Source organism: Coptis chinensis, chromosome 9 (genome assembly GCF_015680905.1).
Source record: "Coptis chinensis isolate HL-2020 chromosome 9, ASM1568090v1, whole genome shotgun sequence".
Lineage (NCBI taxonomy): Eukaryota > Viridiplantae > Streptophyta > Magnoliopsida > Ranunculales > Ranunculaceae > Coptis > Coptis chinensis.
The window spans coordinates 29670757-29697838 of NC_141464.1; the positions used below are offsets into that span (position 1 = coordinate 29670757).

The 27082-nt window shown below is 39.1% G+C and overlaps 1 pseudogene; it reads left to right on the forward strand.

The window, feature by feature from the left end:
• The window catches only part of LOC147475492 (UDP-glycosyltransferase 89B2-like), a 42492-nt pseudogene extending 16141 nt beyond the window's left edge, over positions 1-26351 (forward strand).
• The last annotated feature ends 731 nt before the right edge of the window (positions 26352-27082 follow it).

The following is a 27082-nucleotide window of genomic DNA, read 5'->3' on the forward strand; positions in this document are numbered from 1 at the left end:
ATATATTGACTACGTATCCAACGTTGAGCGTTGGTGTGTCTTCACAGGGATGAACAGGTGCTTCCATAAGACAAGAAAAGGCATACAGGCAAGTTAAGAACAATTTAACGTGAATGAAGTGCACTCTGAGTGATACAACAGTTCCTTCACTTATTTATTTTAATTTCAAATTTATTCCTTCTAAGTGTGTTGTAATAAATTATTATTTCTTTATTGTCTTTAAAAATGAATCCATATTAGAATGCATACATTAGGTATAAATTATGACGTTGATGAGCGTTCCAAGTGTGAAATACCGATCTAGAGTAAGAGATTGGTTTCGGGGCGCTGCAGCTACTTGATTTAACTGGCATTTGTCGAGATGGTTAAGTAGCCGGTGCCACGAATCAATATATCTTTTAGTACGTAGTTGGGTTACGGCTGAGGATTTTTATATATTAAATGAAAGTATATTATTTGAATTTCAGGTTATGACAGATTTTAAATTTATGAAATATTGGAAATACAAATGAATTTGCAGCCAGAAATTTCTTTGAACGCTATGTTCAAAGGGTGTTTTATATTTTAGTTCTAGTTGGACTCATATGAGTCGAACCAGCTCACGTCTTAGTTTATTAGACGGTTGAATATTTGGATCGAGCTCTTTTATCTAAATATTTAATTGTCTAAAAAATTTGGGACGCTACAAATATATTAACATTTGCAATTCTGTTTATTCACATAGGTATTTATGATCTTGAGTTAACTATTTTGCATTCAACTAACATACCGACTAATGATTTACTTTAAATCTTTAAGAAATATCTTATATATAATTTGTGCATGCCTAGATTACTTGGTTGCCCTGTATATCGGTGCATTTACTGGCTATTTTATATCAAGTTATATTTAGTGTCACCACCTCTTTTCAATTGCAGGATTCAAGTGGGCTAGTGTGTTAAAAGATGTGAGATAGGATTTTGGGGTTCCTTTGGAGGAGTGAATACTACCAGTTGGGAAAGCACGGAGGATTTGTCCAATTTGTTCATATGTGGGTGATCGACTTTGACGAGATTATGTTATTTTTTCATTTCGATTTGGATTAGGCTGATTATATTTATATGAATTAGATGGAAAATGTGTTATTTACTTTATTACGTTTTACGATTAAGTACAAATATATATTGGTTATCCAAAGGGATTGGAATGTTTCAATGAAATTAACAATATATATGAGTGTTACTTGAAATTTAATGGATCATATTTAGGTATGTAGTTTATTCAGGAGTGTAGTTTATTGGAGGTTTCCAATTTTGTATATATATATATATATATATATTCACGTTTTTTTTAATAAAAAATAATATACATATCACGGTTTTACCCAAACCGTCATGACTAATGGTACTTTTTATGACCGTTCAAAAAGATGAATGCATAACAGTTTATTTAAAATCGTCACAAATGATATGATTTGTTGTGACGGTGTTTGAGCAGTTGTTACCGTTTTTTTATGTTTTATGGTATTAAAAGGATGAATGCATACCGTTTATTTAAAACCGTCACAAATTATATGATTTGTTGTGGCCGGTTTTGAAAGCGCTTGTTACCGTTTTTTATGCTAGAGAGAGACTAGTCTGGAACAAATATTTATGACGGTTTTGGGAAAAAAATAAATGACTCACTCCATCACGGTTTTGGAGAAAAAAAAACAGTGACAAAAGACTTTTTATCACTGTTTTTAACAGTGATATAAAACCTTTTTTCTTGTAGTGTGGTTTCAGCCCTCAACAGGTTCATCTCAAGAGCATCTGACAAGTGCAGATCATTCCTGCAAATACTCAAAAATGGAGCAACTTTCACTTGGACAGACGAGTGCCATAAAGCCTTCAACGACCTGAAAGCTTATTTATTAACTCCACCCGTCCTATCCAAGCCAGAAGAAGGAGAAACACTGGGGCTGTACCTTGCAACTACCGACTTTGCAATCAGCTCAGTTCTCTTTCGCGAACATGATGGAGTCGAAAAGCCGGTTTACTTCACCAGCAAGACGTTGGCATATTCAGAAGTTCCGACCTTACTTCCAATCTCACAGCATCAAGGTCATCAAAAATATACCCATCAAACAGGTATTGAGTTCCAATAATAAAACAGCCTGCATGGCCAAATGGGCTGAAGAACTCGGAGAACATCACATCGAATTCGTTCCTAGAACGTCTCGAAAAGGTCAGGTCGTTGCTGATTTTTTGGTAGATTTCCCCATCGAAGATATCAACTGGGAACCCGAGTTAGTTACTTCACTCCATCAACAAGCCACCCCAGACACATGGCACCTCTACATAGATGGAGCATGCAACAACAATGACAGTGGACTGGGGGCTGTGTTAACTTCACCAGAAGGAAGCCAGCTACAAAAATCAATCAAGATCGATTTCGCAACGTCCAACAACGAAGCGGAATATGAAGCATTGATCACAGGACTCCGTATGGCATAGCAGCTACAAGTCCCAAAGCTTAAGGCTTACAGCGACTCCCAGCTAATCGTCAAGCAGATCACCAAAGAATATGTCACAAATGGAGCAAACCTGGCAAAGTACGCTCAGGTCGTGAATGACCTCATCAGATCAATCAAAATGTTCTCATTGGATCACATTCCCAGGGAAGATAACAGACATGCAGACAGTCTAGCTTTCTTAGCTTATAATTCAAAAACACAAGAGGTCTGCCCCACCACAGTCTACATTGACATCCTGGAAAGACCCGCTTACCAGAAAGAAAGTGTCAACAGCCTCACTGATTTCCAACCCTCATCCGCAGAAGAGGTCAGTCAATCTTGGATAGGCCCATTTCTCAAGTTCATCTTACATGGCGAACTCCCATCAGAAACAAAGAATGCTCGTGCAATACAATTTCGAACCCCAAGATACACAGTAATCAACTGACGATTATTCCGCAAATCTGTAGGAGGGTCCCACATAATGTGCATAACTCCACGCAAAGGCTAGCTCATTTTCGACGAAATCCACAAAGGTGAATGCGGTAACCATGCATGCGCAAGATATCTGGCACATAAAGCAATAGCCCAAGGATATTATTAGCCAGGCATACATATAGAGGCAAAAAGGTGCGTTCTTAAATGCGTCCAATGTCAAACACTTGGTCACAACCACCTAAGTCTAGCTAGGGAATTTATCAAAATAGGCAGCCCATGGCCTTTCCACATGTGGGGGCTAGACATCATGGGACAGTTCATCACTTCATCCCACAAAAGAAAACAGGTCTTAAATACGTCCTAGCAGCCACAGATTACTTCACCAAATGGGTTGAAGCAATCTCACTAGTCCAAGTCAAGGAAGTCAACGTCATCAACTTCATATGGACCAATATCATCACAAGATTTGGTCTACCCCACACCCTTGTCATGGACAATAGAACCCAATTGCGGGCACACAAGTCAAGGCTTTTCTACAAAAATGGTGCATCACTCAAGCATTTTCTACACCTAGATATACACAAAGCAATGGCCAAGCAGAGGCCACAAACAAGGCAATCAAAGAAAACCTCCAAAAGAAGTTGGAAAGCAAGAAAAGCCAATGGCTAGAGCAGCTCGAGAATATACTATGGGCATATAGAACAACAGCCAGAGCCAGCACCAATGAGTCTCCATTCACACTTTGCTTTGGAACAGAAGCAGTAATACCATCAGAACTCACACTCACAACCACACATTCTGACATAGTCGAGTCAAGAGACAATGACAACATCTTGGCAAAAGAAGTTGATCTTCTAGAGAAACGAAAAGAAACAGCCGCAATATCCCTAGCTCAGTACCACCAAACAATCCAATGAACTTACAACAAGAAGGTTGTCCCAAGATCTTTTCAAGCTGGGGACCTAGTCTTCAAAAAGACACTAGCTCCAGCCAAACTCGACCCAACATGGGAAGGCCCCTACATTGTTGACAAAGTCGTTGGAAATGGCGCATACTGGATCAAAACTCAACTCAGTGATATGCTTCCCCGACCTTGGAATACAGCTCTCCTAAAGCGATTTATCAATAAGTTTTTCTTTTTCGCTCTCCAAATACATTAGTTGATATAAATAAAGTTTCATCAACATATCAAGTACTGATGTCATTTTTGCATTACATAAGTACAATGCATCTCACTGCACAACCCGACCTACGTCATCACAATGTCAGGTCGTACATCAAAGGCGGAGTCTACAACGACTCAACTACAACCACGTAGTGGTTAAATTTCAATCAATTCAAACAAGGTCCTCCAAAAGGACCCTAAATCAACTTAACACCAACACTAGGGTTAAATATAATTCAACTGTAATTGCCACTCAAAGGGTAATTATCAGACAAATACAATCCAGGGGACCCCCAAAAGGACCCAAGTTTAAGTTAGACTCAAATATAATGTCCACTAATCACATCAATCAGAAGTTCCCCCAAAAGGAACGAATCAGGGCATACACCTAAGAACAAGACGAAGCCCAAACACCAACTACACAAATATACCAGGTTATACGCAAACACTTTACGACCTATAACAAATCAGATGACCTAGCAAAGTCAAGCAGTTCATCAGTACGACTACGGTGCAACACAGGTCGTACAAGCAACAAATCAAAAACAACAGAGCAATCACATGCATGCTTCAAGCAAAATTCCAACAAGTAAGTAATTTAAGTATTACTAATTACATACAATTTCGGTTAGATACATGAGGCCCCCTGGTTATCCCAGGAAAACGACCTTAGTATCCCCATCATAAAAATATAAAGTGTATCAGTATTAGTATCAACTCGAGCAAAAAGAGAATATTGTTCAAACACTTCAGCCACATCACAAACATCAATCAAACAAGAAGAGGCTCAAACAACATGTGCTACTTGATCAACATTAAAAGGCTCCAATGGCCCACCCTCTTCACGGGCGGACCCACTAGCTAGATCGGCAACAACCGGGAACAACCGGAGACGAAAACAACGGAAGGAGCAATTGAAATTTGGAACAACGAACATTTGGAACAACGACTTGGTCGGGTGACAGATCAGATCGTCTACTAGCATCTACACTAGTACCTCCAGCAGACACTGTTGTAGCCCCACTTTCAACTAGGGCTGGCAATGGGTTGGATCGGTCCGGATATATGCAAATCCAAAACCGATCCGCTTTTCAACAATACAGACCTAGAACCGGACACGACCCAAATGGATATTTGAGTTAGAGAACCAGAACCGAACCGAAAACTTTTTTTTGATTCCAAATCCGATCCGTTCCGAACCAATAAGCTCAATTTCAACTCGGTGAACCGAGTTTTTTATAATTGGATCATAATTTTCGTTATATAAATATTAAATAATTTTTTTTTTGCTAAATACAAAAACAAAGTACACAAATCTAAAAGACATAATGAATTATTTGAAATCCAAATTTGTAAGGAAGGATTTTTCTTTAGATAGAAACCATCTTTTTATTATGTAAAAAAATATTGTAATATTACATATGCATTTTGCATATCTTATTTTGAAACTTTAAATATTGCAATATTGCATAAGGTAATAGAAATATATGGTGGAGGAAAATTAGGAAGAATAAGAGTAAAAAATTTAATCGGATCAGGCCTATAACGGTTCGGTACATACTTAATCCAGAACCAATCCAATAAGAGTCCGGTTATGATTTTCAAGACCCAGAACCGGTCCAATATACTAACTACCTGATCCAGACCCATTTTTATTGGTTCGGACCGGATCGGGTATCGGTTCTTACCCGACCCATTGCCAGCCCTACTTTCAACTGACATCTTAAGACGCTCATACTTATCCAGTACCTCCACGTAATCATCTAACATAACGTAAACGTCGCCACTCTCCACCAAGTCCACCAAGTCGTTATACTCAGTCTCAGCTCGTTCAACAACGGATTGCAACTTCTTGCACTCGGCAACCCATTGCTGAACTTCCAGCTTTGTAGAGTCAAGAGAGGGTTGCAAGAGAGCTACTTTCCCACCCAACTCTTGCACCTGAGCCATCAGCCGTGCAACCTCAGCCCTCTCCACTCGCTGCTCGGCCACCAGCTCACTGCAAGTTTTCTGTTGGCATCCAGCTCCTTCTTGTAATGATAAAAAATAGAAGCCATCTCCTTCAGCTTCCTGTACATTGCCAGAACCTAACAAACAAGAGAACAAATATAGATATTAAATTGGATCAAAATCGACAAAGCCCAAAAGAAGCAAGCTGATAAAACATAAAATTGATAGTTTACCTACGAAATGAACGGTGAACTCAAAACGTAAGTAAACTAAAACTATTTATGATGCTAGATTGCTTATCAAAGTTTCTACTCTCAATTCTATCGAAATAGAGTGGAGTAACAAATTCGTTCCACTCCTAGTTCTCTAGTATGGAGTATTTTCTAATCTAATTAATCAGTCTTAAGTCTAATGAGAGCTTTACGAAGGGTGTTATACTACGATACAATATGAAATTGATTATGTTGAATTTAAACTACGAATGTTATGGAAATATGATTGTTTTTGAATCTAGATAAAGGATTAGAGGGGAATTTAATCCACCTCGAATCCAACTTAATAACCTAGCATAGATTCTTGTATCTCGATTCTTACGTTCTTACGGCAAGAATTTCGAGTTCTAATCCCTAGTGTTCATGACATTTCTACCAAATACTAACTAGCATGTGAGGTCGTCCACCCATTCTCATGGCGAATCACGACCTTCTAGAGTGGAATAGATTTTACAACGCTACTACACTATACCACTAAGTTTTCATCAAGGCTTCATCAACCCCTCTAATGGAGGTTTTAGCCTTTAGTCATCAACCCATCATTTCCCATTGAATTATAACTACTCATCATATTAAAATTCTAACTTAACTAATTTAACTAACAATGTTTCAATCTACTTAAACTACGAAATGATAATCAACAAGAATTAGAACTAGATCTATAAATTGAAATGACAAAAATCGAAATTGACAAAATAACTATTTTATTTATGTAATCAATTAAGAACAATGATTCAAAGACTTAATCTAAAACAAGAATTGAAAATGGAACTTAAACTTAATTACTCTACTGAAAACTAGATCTAGAATTCTATATAGTTTTAGGTCTAACTAGCTACCATTAACAAATAGCTAAGCTTTTGTTTTTATATGTCCAGATCCAAAAATCGTGCATGGGCTTGGAGCCATGTTTTGGGCCAGATAATCAGGCCCAAAACCCAATTCTTTAGTCCAAAAAGGCCTCTTCAGCTGCAGTTGACTTCAACAGACTTTTCATCTACTTCTGCTCCTCTGATTGGGTCACGGCTTAGACCATTGGAAAGCTCTTTCCGATTTGGTCGTTTTGATATAAGGTAGGCCTAATTCCGAGGTCTGAGTCCAAAGATGACGCCCGGAAGTTCTAGCGACTTTGAGTCTTTGTTTACGCCTCGTCGACTTTTCACTTTTGACCGGGCTTTAGAAAGGTTTTGTCTTCTTGAATCTTAGCCTTTAATCACATAACTCCTTAGCAACCGACCTTTGCTCCTTTATCTAAGCTAAAGTGGCACATTTATTTGCACATAATGGACTTTGGCCTTTGAAATGCATAAAAACACGTAATCGGTATTAACTCTTAATTATTACTCACATAATTGGTCTAAAAGTATGATCATTCTACGGGGTTAAAACTACAGATTTTGGGCTCTTATCAAACCACCCCAAACAGCATTTTTCTTGTCCTCAAGCAAAGATGAGAAATTAGAATAAGTGACCAAAAATGGAGTTCTATCTACTCTCGTTTATTTGAGTCGCGATTGCATTGACCATATGCAACAAGGCGCTTAAACCACTAGGAATTCCCTAGTGGGCCGAGTTATAGCCTCGTGAGAGTTTTTCGGTGAAGGTACTCACAAACTTCATCTATCTTCAACGACTAAGAAATAAAACTATTGTTTCCTCATTCATGTCTCGACTATCTATACATCTCACTAGCAATTGAATAAGAATAACCAAGTCAAAAACCTAAACTAATATATGCATAATAATCAATCATCTATGATACAAATATATATACTATGAGTAATACTATGAAATGCCTAACGAGGTTAGTTTTCTGAAAACTAGGAATAAGCGTCCTTAAGTAGGTCCTCACATAAATGTCAAGACAAAAACCACTCGATTTTTCCGCTCAAGTTTAAGCTACTCGATTAATGCGGTGGGCACACTTTACCTTACAATCTCAATGACAAACAAAGGGAAGCGAGTCGATCAAACACATCGCCACTTACTATCACACTAACCTATTCCTAATTGGGCTAGAGGTCTTTATTAGGTGTTCGGGGATTAGGAGATAGTTTAAGAAGGAAGGAAATGGATATTCAAAGGACAAGTCCGAGATAATAGAGTATTTATATTATGTAACTTAGAGAAAACCTTGTTATTTTCTTTTGCTTCTATACTTTGTTTCCATCCTTAGCCATATTTTCTTTTTCTTTTCTTTGGCTTTTGACTCCATTTTATTCTATTTTTTGGAGTTTTATTTATTTCTATTTTTCTTTTTCTTTTCCTTGGATGGAAACTTCTTTTTCTTTTTGAAGCAACTAACTAATTTTTGTTTACCACGAGGTTTTTCTCTTCTTCTTTCTTCACTCATTCTATTCTCAGACTTATTCTAGATTGGGTAAGTTAATTTTTTTTTTTATTTTGTTTTGTTTTTGTAATAGGGTAAAGGAATTGTGGTTTATAGAAGGCTAAATAAAAGGCTCGAGGGGCTGACTAAGCGGAAAATAATTCATAGGTTTGAATTTACGGCTATATCGATTCAAAGAGGGGCCTAAATTCTCGCTTAGGATATGGCATAGTGATCAAGCAAGTGGGCGTGTGATTTCTCTATCCGGATTTTACTTCTCCCTTGTGTCATTTCTCAAATGTTTCACTTTCATATAAGGCTTTAGGCTATATTCTCACCCGAGATTTGTAGAATAAGTACTCTAGCCTAGATTTGAAGAAACTTCTTTGCTAACAATCATAGATACTCATGTAATATATTTATAGATAGATGCAAAGATTATTACCTACATATTAACCTAAGTTTCTAACAATTATTCGATGCAAAAGCTACATGAGACTTCTAGATTGTTAAGAGCATAGAAAGAAACAATACCAATATTCCTAAGTGTATAGCATAAACTTATTTATTTATATTTTTGAAAATTTTTAACTTGAAAACAAATGCATATTATACATATCTATATCCTAACGGATGCCTTAATTATCGTGTTTCTATGCCCCTGAAACAAAGAAGCATGCTTTGTCCTCAAAGCATTTAAATAAAGAGGGTAGAAAAATACCATGGAAACCGCGTGAAATTCTAGAACATCGCAAAACAAAGGTTAGAACATACTAATATAGGAAATAAAAAAATCCGACGCAACTCTATAAGAGTTCCACCCATTATGGGGTTAAGCGGAATTAATTTGCTTGGGACATAAGCGACAATAACAAAACTAAAACTTACCTTATCTCTCACTTAAGCATCCTCCTCCTCGTCAAAGAGGCGAGGTTCCTTCGCGCATCCCTGCCGATCCATTATAATTTGCCAAGCTTGCGCCATGTATCATCTACTAATGCTAACTTTGTTAAGTGTTATTATGTCCGATGGGATGTGCGGAGGCGATCAAATGAGGTCGCACCGCCATCCGGCCAAGTCATTATTCGCAACGCGGCGAACCACCCGATTGGTGGGGTCTCATGACTTCAACCCTTTCCAATCGTGAATTGTGCGCAGAATCTGAAGTAAACAACTACGCATGATCGCGGCTTACGAAACGGGCATAAGAAGATACTTATGCCTCATGCTTGGGCTCTCTTAAGACTAGCGACTAAAACTTCGGGGATGTCATATCGGCGACGTCCCCTCAACTAAAAAGCGAGGAAAATGTCACCGGCGATCTTGTTTTGCGAAATGAAGCGCCATTCCCCAAAATATTCATCATGATGAATAACATGGTGGTGCCTACGTTTAGGGAAAGGCTACCAAGGGCAATGCTATATAAGCCTGGTCCATTACTTTCGAAATACCCTCCCCATAATACTCATGGAAATATGTATAATCATAAAGGTATTGTCACACCGAATTTCGATTGAGAATTTGGAAAAACATTATTTGTTCCCGACTCTTCGATCTCAGGGTGTGACGACTCTCAACTCCCAAAACCTATAAGCGGTTTAAATATGCGGATAATTAAAACCAATAAAAATTTCAATTAAACAAATGTCCTCTTCATTACAAAAAATTCATCAAATAAGATTAGGTTACAAATCTCTTTTCAATAACTCTTTAATTAAAATTACAAATGAAAATACAAATAATATTCCCTCAACTGAAAATCTATATCACCTTAAGGAAAACAAAACCTATCTTGAAATCAACGCTTGCTTAAAAACCACAATCGACAACCAATCTTCTTCAACACTAAAACTGTCAAGACTTATCAACTGTGTTCATTTAATGAACACACCCGATAAGCAAACATGTAAATCGGGTTAGCATTATAAAAATTAATGCTGGTGTGAGTAGCTCTAAAATACAACATATTCTTATACAAATATATACACAAACCATACGGCAGTTAGTTCCTCTACCGAGGCGCCGTAACTTTCAACAACTAATACAACATCCTTAAGTACAATAATCTAGGCAGGTAGTTCCTCCACTGAGGCGCCTTAACTTCCCACTAACCACACAACAAACTATATGCATCATAAATAAGGCATGTAGTTCCTCCATCGAGGCGCCTTAGGTTCTAACTAAACAAATAACCAACCAAACATATTACCATAATTAGATTATTTTAGGCTTTCTTTGCGTGTCCCTAAAATCACGTCGTATCTATATCTTACCTAGTTTCCCTGGCTACCACAATCGCTACCCAACGCCGAACATGTACATCCACATGCCTCCCTTACATAATGAACCACTCCGTGCGTAACCACCCTGAGCGGGATGCCGCACACCAGGTAAATCCTCACACGGAAGCAATTATGTAAGTAATGCCCCTATTCGGCATAAAATATCGGCGTCTCGTTCTATTTTGCTTAACGGAATAATCAAGCCACTATTAATTTCGATTGCCCAACACATGGGTCAATCAACATCTCATATATATACAACATCTTATATATCAACATCTTATATATCAAGCCACTATTCGCTCACGACGATTGCCCAACACATGGGTCAATCAACATCTTATATATCAAGCCACTATTAAATTTCACGATTGCCCAACACATGGGTCAATCAACATCTCATATATATACAACATCTTATATATCAAATACACCCACACACGGGGCGGATCACATGAGTTGTGGTAGTCGGGGTTCTAGGATTTTTAGTTTCGTAATTTATTGGTGTCATACATTTATGACTCATAAACATTCCACTATATCGCGTGCAGGTCAATTACCTTATTGTACTAAGCTACAATATTTAGAAATATCTCGATTCTTTCTAATAACCAATTTCATTCTTTCACGTGCCAATATATTATTGCACTACGCCACAAACCCGTGGGAAAATATCTACACATATTATACTACCTCATAGTAGCATCTCACATATAAAATAATAAAGCTTTTATACATCTATGTCTCCAAAACTATTGCATTCAATATATATATCCCAACATATTACATAGTGTCACAATATCAACGTCAAATCTTAATTAGATAATGACAACCAAATTTATATCAGCTTCCACAGCATTTCAACATTTGATTTGTCCATACAATTAACAACATAAAATGTAGCACAATTAAACAGTCTACAGTCCACAATCAAAGCCCAATATATATATGTTTTACACACTACTCACGTCAAATCATAATTAGATAATGACAAACAACGTTATATAATGTTCGACAACATTTTATTATTATAATAGTCCATAAAATCAAATATGAGAAAAACTGGAAAAAGTCAACATTCCACAGTCAACGGTCAAAGTCAATGGTCAAAGTCAAAGTCAACGGTCAATGGTCAATAGTCAAAGTCGACACGTCATGGTCGAAGTCAAACTGTCATTGTCAAAGTCAAACTATCGTTTCCATGTTCAACAGGTTCATGGTCATAGCCATGGTTCATGGCTAAGGTCAATGTGTATGGCTCATGGGCTCATGACCAAGGTAATGGTTCGGACCCAACTGGCCAAGCCCAAACCTTAGAACCCGAAAGTTTAAACATTTAACAGACCCAATTAGATCTATTTTAAGTTATATGGACTGGCCCCAAGCAATATTAGAAACGGGCCCAAAAACTTATACTGACCTGGCCCAAAACATAATTGGATTGACGAAAATTTGACTAAAACCGCCTAATCAAAACCAAAACGGTCCACAACTTAATTTGAACTGGCCCAACACTTTAATTGGGTTGGCCTAAAAACCAAATAGAAAGGGCCCAAACAAAACAACCAAAATCGGGCCCAACAACTTAAAATAGAATCCGGGCCCAAACAAAACAAGCTAAGGCCCAAGAACTGAAACCGACCCAGGCCCAAGCCCAAATCGTCATCTTCTCCAACAGTTCTCCTCCACCAGCAGCCCAAATTTCTGGCCACCACCATCTCCCATTTCATCAAGTAGGTTTTGATCCTCATACAAAAACAAACAACATTAATGAAAGCGAAAACCCCAAATTGTTAAATCCAAACCTCACCCAAAACTAGATCTAGAAATCATTCCCCGCCATTAACGCCCTATACAACCTCGAGCCGGCCCCATTCGAACATCAATACCCACACTACACTAACCACTTCAACCCATTATCCATCAACCAACAACATCAACCAAAAATGGTTAGAATTAAATTTTGGAGGGGATCGCCCGTGCACGCCGCCATGACGCCCTCTAACGAGCCGACAAAGACTCCCACGACAACCTCCGGCCACCACCAATTGAAATCCCACTACCTAACCCACACCACCACCAGCAGTTATATAAACTTGTATCGGCGATTTCTTGGTGCGCCATTAATGGTTCTTGAGCTTGAGTACTCATCCAAACCCACAATAACCAACCTCAAAACCTATAACCCCCGACATAATTCAACACATTCCAAGCCCGCGATAAAGAAAACAAATGAGTTCAAACAGAGAAACAGATAAACAAAGAAAAATGACGAGCTATAGACTTGGCTTTAACTGCCCTTAACCGGCCATAAAGCTTGGACAGTTCAAATTCGATTTCCTATCCTCAACAGAGTGTCGACAGTTTAACTAATATGACGGAAAAATCGTGATACATTTAACCCAAAATTATCGCGAGCACGAAGCCAAAACTCTGACAATACCATAGGTTCGGTGAAAATTTAAAAATATAACCACTCACCGATATTAACAGCTCCTACGAATCCTCCTAGTCCAAATCGTTGCGCTCCACCCTCTAGCAATCCAAATTTTATCTCTGCCTTCATTTTTATTATTTTATTTTTTCTTAGAACCCTATTCTCTAGAACAATGTGTTTATATACTTGGATCTGAAACCCAAGCCCAACACAGACTCGGGCCCAAAAACCAGGCCCACGTATCCCGAACCCAATCCAACGAATTTTGAAAATAAATAATTAAATTAATTAATTAAATAGATAAAAACGTATTTTAAAATACGGGCGTTACAGGTATGCATTATCGGTCATATATGCCCATGTGTGAACAGGATCATGTATTGGTAATCCTGAAACTAAAGCGACCACATTTTTATTAAATTTATGTGTCGTGTCATCGACTACGACGGAGAATAATTGTTCTCCATCGATTACAATAGAAATTAACGTGGTCGTGAAGAAATAAGCGATAAGTTGTGGTGAATATGAATCGTCATCACTTACGGTAGATGGCGCCATCCTAAGCTGCGGGATCATTAGCCGGAACCAATGTCCATAGGTCTCGGTGCCCAACACATCTTCGAAAGACTGTTCAGGTATGACTATAGGAGATGTCATCTCAACTACTCTTTGAACAGTTCCAAAAAAAAATCCTGGAATGACCCTCCGAAGATTGGAATTTGCCGCGTTCACAGAAGGCAGGGCGCGGGTGTAGTTAGGTTTTCTTCTCTCTCTCTATTTTTTTATTTTTTTTATTTTGGTGTTTAAGGTTTGTTTTAAACCTTGGTAACCGGCGGGATTGGAAAAGGAAACACTGCGTTTTTTGGGAAGGAGAGGACGACTGAGGCGATGCGTCTTGGCTTGGGCCCAAGCCCGATTTGAATTCGAAATTTCCCGATTTTTCGCGCAATTTCAAATTCAATTTGCCGCTTCGTTACTGGTCCGATTTTGGCGAATGAGTTATGGAAATGATCAGTAGAGAATTTCCAATTCAATGATCCATAAAACACTCAATTCCAACCATGGGTGACGTATAAAAAGGTGGAAAACGCCTCGAAGTGCGTGTGTGACGTAAGTTATGCGAACGAAGGAAATCTAAGTTTAAGATATCAACCCTATTGAACTACAAGTAATGGGCCTAAGCAACACAAATGGAAAGTTCGAGCAATCCAAATGGAAAGACCGATTGCCCACCCCCAAACAAATTTTTAAACACAAAATTTGTTCTAACGTGGGTCGTTTAAAGTCAGATTCCCAAGACTTGTTGGATTGCTATTTCTATGATTAAGAATTTTTTATTATTTATTTATTTTTTATTTTTATTTTTTTAGTTTATAATAAGAAAAACGAAAAACAATAAATACATAATTCACCCCATAGAGGAACATGACTCAAAAACTGAGAAAAGATGCAAAAGTGGAAAACGTGAATTATGTTAACCGTGGACTTAAAATCCGGTACTTACAGCCACACACTCCATAGGGAGGGCCCGGTTACTGAATGGTGCACTTACCACTATATGGAAGTGAAAGGAAGTGCACCAATGACAAGGATCAATCCTCATAGGCGAGGGTCCCGTAAAAGGACTTCCTCTACATCAGGGGGGGCGAAGTTCGTGAAAATGTTTTAACCGTTGACCATTAACTTGAAAGGTACTTGTTGTCATTGGGATTTACCAAGGTGATTGCCCCGTAAGGGGGTGACTTTAGTAACGAGAAAAGGACCGGACCAACGGGTTTTAATTTCCACGGGAAAATATGTAGGCGGGGAGTTGTAAAAGCAAGACCTTTTGACCGACCATAAACTTTTGCGCAAGATTTGCTTATCATGAACACGTTTCATGTTAGCTTTATAATCCTTCAGCGAGATCGTAAAAATCGCCACGGATTTCTTCAAGCTTATTCAATTGCAACTGCGTTTGACACCGCCTCATCAATATTGAAATTAAGGCTTTTTATAGCCCATAGAGCCGCGGTGCTCTAATTCAATGGGCAAATGACATGGTTTCCCAAATACAAGTCTAAAGGGAGACATACCTATAGGAGTTTTGAAAGCAGTTCTATCGCCCATAAGGCATCCGATAGGCAACGACGACCGATCTTTCCTATCGGGTTTCTGAGTTGTTTCTAAAATCTTTTTGATTTCCCTATTAGAAACTTCTACTTGTCCGCTAGTTTGTGGATGATAAGGAGTTGCTACTTTGTGTGTAACTCCATACTTTTTCACTAGGGATGCAACAACTCTGTTGCAAAAATGTGTTCCACCATCACTAATGATGGCTTTAGGAATGCCAAACCGGCCGAGAAAATATATTCTTTAATAAAAATACAGCGGTCTTATGGTCATTGCTACGGCAAGCTAGGGACTCTATCCATTTAGACCGTAGTCCACGGCAACTAGAATATAAATGAAACCGTGGGAAACAGGGAAGGGACCCATGAAATCAATTCCCCAAGCGTCAAAAATTTCTACTATCAAGATTGGATTTAATGGCATCATATTACGGCCGTGATTAAGCCCAAGTTGTTGGCAGCGAATACACGTCTTGCAATGCACTTGGGCATCCTTAAAAAGGGTAGGCCAATAAAATCCACATTGAAGAACTTTAGCGGTTGTTTTCATCCCACTAAAATGGCCACCACACTCTTTGTCATGGCGAGCGATAGAACTTCATTATATTCCCCTTTGGGGAATACAACGACGAATAATCGATCCGCGACAATACTTAAAAGGTAGGGCTCATCCCGGTAGTATAACTTAACTCGCCAAGAACTTCTTACGTTCATTTCTTGACCAATTATAAGGCATAACATCAGCCGCTAAATAATTTACAATGTCAAAGATACCATGGTCTTTGAAAAAATAGCATACAGATGCTCATCGGGGAAAAGAGTCGGTATGGACTCGAATCGCTCCCGATCGTCATTTGTGAGTCTAGATAAGTGGTGGTCGGCAACTTCGTTTTCGACCCCTCTTTTTGTCCTTTATTTCTAATATGAACTCTTGCGGGATAAGGATCCATCGGATTAATCTCTGCTTAGCATCCTTCTTTGCAAGAAGGTACTTAAGTGGTCTGCATGGTCGTGTAAACTAAAGTTTTAGAACCAACCAAATAAGGAAGAAACTTATCTAAAGCATAAATGACGGCTAAGAATTCTTTTTGGTAGTTGAATAATTCCGTTGAGCATCGTTTAAGGTTTTACTAGCATAATAAATACAGTGGACTTATTATCTAGTTTTTGTCCCAAAGACGCACTAATTTGCATAGTCACTAGCATCACACATGAGTTGAAAGGTTTAGACCAATCGAGAGGTTGTATAATTGGTGTGGTGTAGAGGTTAGAATGACTTTTAAAGTTTCAAAAGCTTGCTTACGAGTTAAAATTAAAATCGAAAATTGCATCTTTCAAAAGCATATTAGTTAAAGGCCTAGCTATTTCGAGAAGTCTTTAATAAACCGCCTATAAAACACCTGCATGGCCTAGAAAGGCTCTATTATCACGGACGGTCCGTAGTTTAGGTAGAGTTGCTATCTTATCTAGTTTGGCCTTATCTACTTTGATGCCATCACTAGATACAATGTGACCTAGTACTATGCCCTTTTCACCATGAAATGACACTTTTCCGGTTTTAAAGCGAGGCTCTTTTTCTTCACACCGTGTCAAAACCTTAGGCGAGGTTAGACAAGCGATCTGTGAAGGAGTCTCCATAGATAGAAAAATCATCCATGAAAACTTTCATAAAGCATTTCTACCATGTCACTAAATATATGAAGCATACACCATTTGGAAGGTACGGGGAGCATTACAAAGGCCAAAAGGCATTCGTTTATAGGCATCGTTCAAAGGGACATGTGAAGGTAGTCTTTTCTTGGTCATCAATATCAATAATAATCTGAAAATAGCACGAGTAGCCATCCGGAAAACAATAAAAAGCATGACCAACTAGGCGTTCGAGCATTTGATCTATAAAAGGTAAAGGAAAGTGATCTTTTTCGTGTCATAGCATTTAAGCGTCGTAATCAATACGGATCCTCCATTTCATAGGACCTTGTGTGACAACATAGTCACCCTTCCGTTACGTACCATGATAACTCCGATTTCTTAGGAACTACATGAATGGGGCTTACCCATTCGCTATCGAGATTGGGTATATGATACCCGCATCAGTGTCGTAAGACTTCTTCCCTAACCACCTCTTTCATGGCGGGGTTCAAAGCGATGACCGAGGTTCGAGAAGTCTTTGGCGTTATCCTCAAATGGATACGATGAGTACAAACATTAGGGTCAATACCCTTAATGTCGGCTAGGGACCAACCAATGGCGGACCGATGTTCCCCTAATCACCCGGATTAAGCGTGTCTCTTCATTCTCGGATAACGAGAGAAGATATAATTACGGATGACTACCATCGGATCAAGTTGAATATATTTTAACTCGGGGGAAGATTTTAAGCTGGGGTGGAAGGAAAATCAATAGATGTTTCATGCGGGTCCTCATTTTGCATAATGAATACTTGCTTAGGTAGCAAGTCTTCATACTCGATATATGGAGCAACAAAGAAGGGTCTACAATTGGTGTGGACTCAAAGATGGTGTTGACTTCCTCTAAGTAGGAGTCATTTACAAAATCTGAAGTTCCAAAAAGAAAGGAATTTGTACATATTGTTTTTCGAAAGCGTGTTGTTAAAATAATCTTGAGCTAAGCTCTCGATCATACTAACCTCCCCATCTATAGAGGCGAATCGGTAATTGTTTCATCATTTTAAAAACATTTACCTCAACTGTAAGATGGCTAAAAGATAAGGACATCTTACCATCGCGGACAATTTATAAATCGTTGGCGGTTGCTAAGAAGAGCCCTAAGATGATCCTCATCTGAGTCGTTCGTTAGCGACTTACGTATCGAGGATAACAAAATCGGCCAGGATAGTAGAAATCCACGAACCTTAACAAGCACGTTTTTCACTACACCCTTAGGATGCTTAATTGACCTGTCCGCTAATTGCAAGCGTTATTTTTGTAGGTTGCATTTCACGTAGACCTATTTATTTTTACAAATAATATGGGAGTAAGTTAACACTCGCCCCGTGTCTAATAACGCGGTCGTTGTGTGGGAATCTCCTAAGGTGCATTTCTGATGGGGCGACCGGGGTCCTTGTACTTAACAATTCCATTATTTTTAGGATAAAGTTGGGAATTGTTAGGTTAAAAAGCGTCTTTAGGTATGTTGGTCTTATGCCTAGTAGTGCACAACTCTTTAAGAAACTTAGCGTGATTAGGTAGCTTTTTAATAGCTTTGAGAAAAGGAAGGTTTATCGTTAGATTTTTGAAAGCGTTCCTAATCTCCTCAAAGTTGGTATCCCTGGTTAGCATGGCTAATTTTTTTGAGGAGCGGTGGTTTAAGCTCTATATTTAGCGTATGGCTCGACTTGATGTGTAACCTTGGCTTTCTGTTTCTTAGGTTGTGGTTTAAGCGGGTACCTCTACTGGTGGTAGGCTCTTGAGTTTCTATTTCGGTATTTAGTTCGATATCCGGTGTAGGAGAATCTTGATGGGGTAACTATAGGCATAGTTACTTTGTTATCAACCACTCTTCGAGCGGAGGGTGGTGATGGCATGTAGATCACCTACGATTATAGTTTCCGTGCTAGTATTACCGTTTACCTCAAAAGTTTGTGTTCTTTGTTTTAGGGTTTGGTATAGCTTGTCACGGAAACCGCCTTTTGGTTGGGCTTTCTCTTGGGCTAACTGTTGTATGCCCCGATTTATGGATTGTAAGATCTGTTGGTTTGATTGAGTCATTGATTGGAAAAGTTGTTGGGTAACTTTGTATAAATCGTCGATACAATCCGGTTGTGTAGGTGTAGTAGTCGCGGTGAATGCGGTTGGAACTATCTCCGTTGATTATTAATGGGTGGGTTGTGATAGTTAATATTGTTAACCGGAACGATACCTCTATTGGTATTATAACTATTATAATTACTCGACCTTGTGCTTTACACCTTGTCGTGGTTGCCCTTGGTTGTTATAATTATTATAATTTCCCCGACCTTGTCCCATCCTTGCCTAGGTGGAGCTTGATTATAATTGTTTGCTTGCCTAATAGTTTGGTTATTAAACCACGGAGGTGTAACTTGTTGATTGTTTATTGCCAACTAAAGTTGGGATGTTGTCTCCATGGGGCATTAGGAATAGGATATTTATTAATGGAGCAAACATTATCTTGCTCTAATTGTTGTTGTTCATAATAGAGGAGAGGACAATAGAAGTCGGGGTGCTCGGGACTCAAACAGAAATTACATGGGTTGGAGTTTACATTCATGACGGGGGATAGGCTTTTGTTGCACGTGAAATAGCCTCAACCTTTTTAGTTAGAGATTGATTAAATTTTAAGTTCTAGATCGGGTTTCATCTCAAACATATCTTGGTGGCCTTAAGCTGTTGAAGAAGAACTAGCGAGGCGGGGATATCATCACTACCCCAATTGTTATTGCGTTTAGTTTGTTCTTCTAAAAATTTGTAAGCCTCCGGGCTCCTTTACTTAGGAAACTACCCCATTCATTATGTCAAGGACTTCTTTATGGTGATGTTGAAGTCCTTTGAAAAAGGCCCGAACTAACGTGTCTTTTGCTAGGTTATGGTGTGGACACTCTATAAGCGGATCGGTGAAACGATTCCAAGCCTCGAGAAAATGATTCATGAGGATTCGCCGGAAAAATGAATCTTGGAAAGCATCTCATTTGTCTTTAGGGGTGGGTAAAATGTTCCATAAACAGGTGAACAAGTTTAGCCCACGAGTCCTGAGTTAGGCGCCAAGGCGGTTAACCAAAGACGATGCCTTATCGGCTAAGGTGAAGGAAATACCCTCGGTTTAATTTGTTCCCCACCAACCGTAGGATGATGGAATGTTGTAAGGACTTGTTCAATCCTACGCATGTGTTGGTAAGGTTTTTCATGGTCTAAACCATGGAAGGCGGGTAACAAATTAAATATGTTTTGAGGGGATTCAAAAATCCCCCTGGAGTACGCGCTAGAACGATGCAAGATTTAGGGCTATCGCTCAAGGCTTTGTAGAAGTCGGAGAGAGGAGTCTCTCTTTCTTGACCATTATGTCGTGTGGTTGGTGGGATAGTAGTTAGAGGTGTAGTGATTGGTATACTCGATAGATTTGTTTGTTGACGTTGACGGTTAATTACGTTCGGTGTTTTTCTCCCCGGACCTTAATCTCATGCAAGTCTAAGTCTAAACCGACAACACTCCAAACAATCTTGATATTTTAGTATAAACCTCTAGCGGAGATCACGAGGTATGGAAGAAAGGAATACCGATAAGCGTCCTTGCTTCGCTTATGAATAGCGTCTTGTTTACGCGCGTGTTGATGTACACATAGCAAGTTAGAACAACGAAAAACTTAAAAAATCGGTTTGAAACAAACTGTAGAAATCTGGAAAATTTAGCTTAGAGGCGGGTCGCTAAGCTTAGAAGCGTGATCGCTCCGTATATTTCAAGTTACAGTGTTTTAGGGTGGGTCGCTCAAGATGGGGCGAGATCGGCTCAAGGTTCGAGCTTATGGGCGCAGTGCGCGCTCTAAATGCGAAGCGATCGCTTCGGTGTAATTTTGTCGAACTTTTCAACGCTGAAACGGACAACCACGGTATGAATCAAACAAGGGTGGGTGGGTTTAATGGGACTTAAAATGACTAATTATACTATGAAAACAATGCTAAAGTGCAACTAAGATGGTAGCCATTTGATAAAACATAAAATTGATAGTTTACCTACAAAATGAACGATGAACTCAAAACGTAAGTAAACTAAAACTATTTATGATGCTAGATTGCTTATCAAAGTTTCTACTCTCAATTCTATCGAAATAGAGTGGAGTAACAAATTCGTTCCACTCCTAGTTCTCTAGCATGGAGTGTTTTCTAATCTAATTAATCAGTCTTAAGTCTAATGAGAGCTTTACGAAGGGTGTTATACTACGATACAATATGAAATTGATTATGTTGAATTTAAACTACGAATGCTATGGAAATATGATTGTTTTTGAATCTAGATAAAGGATTAGAGGGGAATTTAATCCACCTCGAATCCAACTTAATAACCTAGCATAGATTCTTGTATCTCGATTCTTACGTTCTTCACGGCAAGAATTTCGAGTTCTAATCCACTAGTGTTCATGGCATTTCTACCAAATACTAACTAGCATGTGAGGTCGTCCACCCATTCTCATGGCGAATCACGACCTTCTAGAGTGGAATAGATTTTACAACGCTACTACACTATACCACTAAGTTTTCATCAAGGCTTCATCAACCCCTCTAATGGAGGTTTTAGCCTTTAGTCATCAACCCATCATTTCCCATTGAATTATAACTACTCATCATATTAAAATTCTAACTTAACTAATTTAACTAACAATGTTTCAATCTACTTAAACTACGAAATGATAATCAACAAGAATTAGAACTAGATCTATAAATTGAAATGACAAAAATCGAAATTGACAAAATAACTATTTTATTTATGTAATCAATTAAGAACAATGATTCAAAGACTTAATCTAAAACAAGAATTGAAAATGGAACTTAAACTTAATTACTCTCTTGAAAACTAGATCTAGAATTCTATATAGTTTTAGGTCTAACTAGCTACCATTAACAAAGAGCTAAGCTTTTGTTTTATATGTCAGATCCAAAAATCGTGCATGGGCTTGGAGCCATGTTTTGGGCGAGAATCAGCCCAAAACCCAATTCTTCGATCGAAAGGCCTCTTCAGCTGCAGTTGACTTCAACAGACTTTTCGTCCACTTCTGCTCCTCTGATTGGGTCACAGCTTAGACCATTGGAAAGCTCTTTCCGAGCGGTAGTTTTGACATAAGGTAGGCCCAATTCGAAGTCCGAGTCCAAAGATACGACGCCGGAGTTCTGGCGACTTTGAGTCTTTGTTTTACGCCGCGTCGACTTTTTTCAGCTTTTTGACCCGGGCTTTAGAAAGGCTTTGTCTTCTTGAATCTTAGCCTTTAATCACAGAACTCCTTAGCAACCGACCTTTGCTCTTTTATCTCACTAAAGTGGCACATTTCTGCACATAATGGACTTTGACGCCTGAAATGCATAAAAACACGTAATCATTATTAACTCTTAATTATTACTAACATAATTGGTCTAAAAGTATGACTGTTACAGGGTTAAAACTACAGTTTTGGGCTCTTATCACAAGCTCAAAACGAAAGAACACTCACATAGCACAAAGACCGGTCCATCTCCAGCAAGTTCACTTCCAGACCCTTATTATCTAGCTTGCGCCTATCCCCATCAAGCACAATACTCTCCAGCAACGCCCCACCAACGAACTTGGACTTAAAGCTACAGTCACCATTCTCCATAAACTTTCTCAGCCCACTAACAGGGTCTTCATACATAACCAGCCTGTCCAGAACAACACTTTCACTCTTCTTACTTGGGTCCGTACTTCCTGACCCCTTGCACTGTTCAGCAACATGCTCAACCTCATCAACTTTCTTTTTTCCACGGGCCTCATCCACCCCATCATCAGCAGCCAAATCAATCAAGTTCATTTTCTTCAGATGAACCCGACTTGAAGATGTACGACCCTCACCAGTACTAGGTCATTTCTCAGACTCAGTTCGGGGCCTCTTAGCCCCCTCTGACTCAACCACTTTGGAACACCTTTTCAGATTAGGCTTCCAGAACGAAGTGGGAGCATCACCCTCCCCACTAGCACCCGCGTCTCCAGAAGATAAGCAAGTGGACGCAGAATGATCTGCATCACCAGAGGAGAAGCGGTTGGATGCAGAGCGTGCCACATCCCCCAGCTCAGAATGTTGGGACGCCAAATGATTTGCGTCACCAAACTCAGAACGTTGTGATGACAAACGATTTGAGTCTCCCAACTCAGAGCGTCTGGATTGCGTCACCCCTCCAGCCGTCCTCACCGCCCCAAAACGGTGTTCACTAGATCCTCCAGCCGACCTAGCCGCCCCAGACGGCTATCACCAGCACCTCCAGCCCTTTTCCCTCTAGAAATAGGTGCTTTCTTTTGGCTCTCCCTCTCCATGGCAGATTCCGAGCTAGAATCAGAGATAACAACCGCGGCTTTGCGAGCCCTCACCTTTTGCTCCAGCCTCTTACGGTTGATCTTCTCTCCTCCGCGCCTCTTAAAATAATACGCAATCTCCCCCAACAACGCTTGTTTCTCCTCCAAGCTCAAACAAGCAAACCTTTCAATAACACCGGCCTTAGTACGAAAACGAATATTGATCTCTGCAAAAACAAACCAAATAAATCAGAACGTCCAAATTATGATATACCAGACACACATTATGACCTAAAACCAACGACCTACCAGGAAACTTTATAACCCGATTTTCAATCTCCAAACCAGGAGGACAATATCTACCCACAGCCAACAATGGCCTCACGACTCGATCCTCCTTTTCCCCCAGCGATAACGGAGACTTCCCCCTTAAAGACATGAAAACCGAAATTCATAACACGACCTTCTCACAACAAAGTGCTCCATCACATCCGATAAGCGGATGTTCTGGCCTGTCATTCAACAAGTCCAACACATGGAGAATCCTCCAAATTGTTCCCCCACGAACTGACAAGGGGCTTTCCCCAAAAAGTTCAACACCTCCATAGTAAGACGGGAAAAAGGCAACCTCATCCCAGCCTTTAATTGTCCATAGCAAACAACTACTCCTCCACCCCAAGGAACGTAGTCATTATGAAACAAATTCCTCTCTCCCCTCAGGTCGTACATGGCTAGGTCGGACTCCACCCAGCCAAACTCCTCTCTCAATGCTGCATAGCAATCCTCCAACTTAGGCTTCCTCACATCCATCGTCTCCAACGATGAAGACGATGAAGCCTTATCACCACTACACACTTTCTCCTCAACTTCTTCACCACTTACCGTTCTCTCTCTCCATTTATCAACTTCCACCTCACCACTCAAGCTATCACTGTTAGCAGACATTAAAAGATCTAAAATTAATGAAAGAGAAAGATTTGCAAGATCAAAAGACGCACATGATACCGAAGAAGGAATTTTTTTTTTTTGTTGTTTCTCTCTTTTCTTTTTTCTTTCGCTCTGGGTTTTTTCTCTTTGTCTAGAATAAGAACTGAGCAAGCGAAATCCCAAAGGAAAAAACCCCTCAACTGCCCCAAACCTTGAGAAGACAAAAATGTTTCGTGTTCCCAAAATTTAAATCATTACTCGCCCACAAATCACCGTAATTTCGGGTCCACGAATCCAGCCCAAACAGTTCCCGCACATTCCCCAAAACCTAATTTCAAAACAAAACAGTTGTCAGATACGTGTTTTCAAATCTTTACTTTTTAACCGTTCTTTCTCCACGCAACAGCTGTCCAAAGAACGAATAAAAAATAAAGGGGGTTGTATAAGTACCCTCCATTCCACACTACAATACATGTGTCCACATAACAGGTCGTCTAACACCATCAGACCGTACCCAACACCTAGGTAGTCCGAAGCATTAGTTACAGCCATTTATGGAAGGATATCAACTAGCGCAATCTCAGAGCTCAATCAATGCCACAATCAAGGAAACATTAACTTTGTAACAACACATTAATGGCGAATCATCAAGATAGCACACAAGGTGGATTTACACTTCATAACAGTCCAAAGCAAATATGGAAAGTCAACTCACACACTTATAAATAGAGAGAGATGAACTTTGTAAGGCTTGATTCAAGTTTAGCCCGAGAATCTTGATACGTAGGCAACTCTTATCCCAAGAAGAGTGCAACTATTTCCAATTCTCTATATCATCAAGTCTTTGTCCAGCAACCACAACATCTATAGTACTCAAGTTGTTTTAAATAATCGACAAATGGAATAACTAGCACTGGGTTTGGAGAAAAGTGGGACACGATTTGTGTGGAGCGTCAAGGAACACGTGGCAGAAGAGTACGGAGTAGTCCCTAGTGGTTTCGAAGATCGGGTGCAGCTGGTAGAGGTTTTGTAATTAAAGGATGGGCTCCTCAGGTTGTGATACTAAACCACCGAGCCGTTGGATCGTTTTTGACTCATTGTGGTTGGAACTGAATGTTAGAAGCAATCATTGCTGGAGTACCCATGCTGACGTGGCCCATAGGAGCAGACCAGTACATTAATTCAGAACTTTTGGCTGAGCGCATGGCCCAAAATATCGCCGAGATATCCGATATCTCGCCGATATATCTCGGTAAATTGGTACATCGATATCGATATTTCCGATATATATCCACCGAATATTAACCCCTTTTTTTTCCGAGATATATCGGAATTTCCGATATGAAAATTTATATCGCCGATATAATCGATATTTCCGAGATAATCGATATATATCCGTTGACTTTTTGACCAATTGTTAATAACTTAATATTGAAATTTCTGAAATATCGGTGAGATATCCGAGATATATCGGTGAGATATCCGATATTTTAGAAACTTTGGACTGGTCACCAAAAAAACCGAGATATCCGATATATCCGATATATCTCGGTTTTTGGGTACACCGATATATTAACCGATATCGAAATTTTGGGCCTTGGCTGAGCGTATAGGAGTTGCAGTCAAAGTTTGTCAAGGTGGATTGACTGTTCCTAATGCCGATGAGTTAGCTCAGAAATTTTTCGAGTCAGTAGGCGAAAACCAATTGCTGAGTGAGCGAGCTAAGGAGCTAAGTCAGACATCATTAAATGCTGTAAAAGATGGTGGGAGTTATTTCAGGGATTTGGACGGTTTGGTAACAGAATTGCAGCTCTTAAGTGTACAAATGAAATAAAATCTGACGTGACTGACACGCTTGGTGGAGCAATATGTATGTGATCACGAGCACATCTATAGTTTCTTGCCAAGTTTTTGTTATTTTTTGTTGTTGAGTGAAGTAGAACTTCACCAAAAAAATGAGAGTGAAGTAGAATGGTACCAGTCCGGCAGTCTCTCGTAAATAAATAAATGGTTTTGCTTCAAATGTAAATGAGTTGGTAAAAGGTCTACTTCCAGCTATTATTCCCCAAGAAATCTGTTAAACAATTCATAAACTTCTAAGGTGAGAATTCAAGTTGCATTTGTGAACCCCAATAAACACATACTGTATGTTTGTACTATCTCGAGCCTAAATTTTGTGACTAAGAATGAGATATCTCGAGAAGCTTTTAGAAGTAGTCAAAGTCAGAGCAATTAGTCTCTTAAAGTTAGTTAGAAGATGTCAGAGTTTGTTATATTTTCTGTTAGTCTGTTTTGACAGTTGTCACCGTTGTTTGTCTTTGCTTTTTATTCCTGCATAAATACATTATAAATATCAGTTTTAGATTAATGAACAAATCACAAGTTTATTATGGTATCAGAGCTTTTTTTTGTCTCACGATAGACCAAAATCGATCATAATCCTCAAAAACCAATTTTTTTTCTTCAAACCGCCTTTTTCAAGCACCATTAATGGTGAATTCAAGTTCATGATATGAAGCAGTTATGTGTTCTTCATTGAGTTCAGTAACGAGTTAACTGAGTTCATCACCGAGTTCATCATCGAGTTCACAGGTTCAATTCTCAATTCAAGAAATCAAGCTTTTGATTTCTATTCAAAATTATTTCAAGCTCATGAAGGGATCTTTCTTTGCAATCAATCTTTTTCTCAATTTGAGCTAAGTAATTT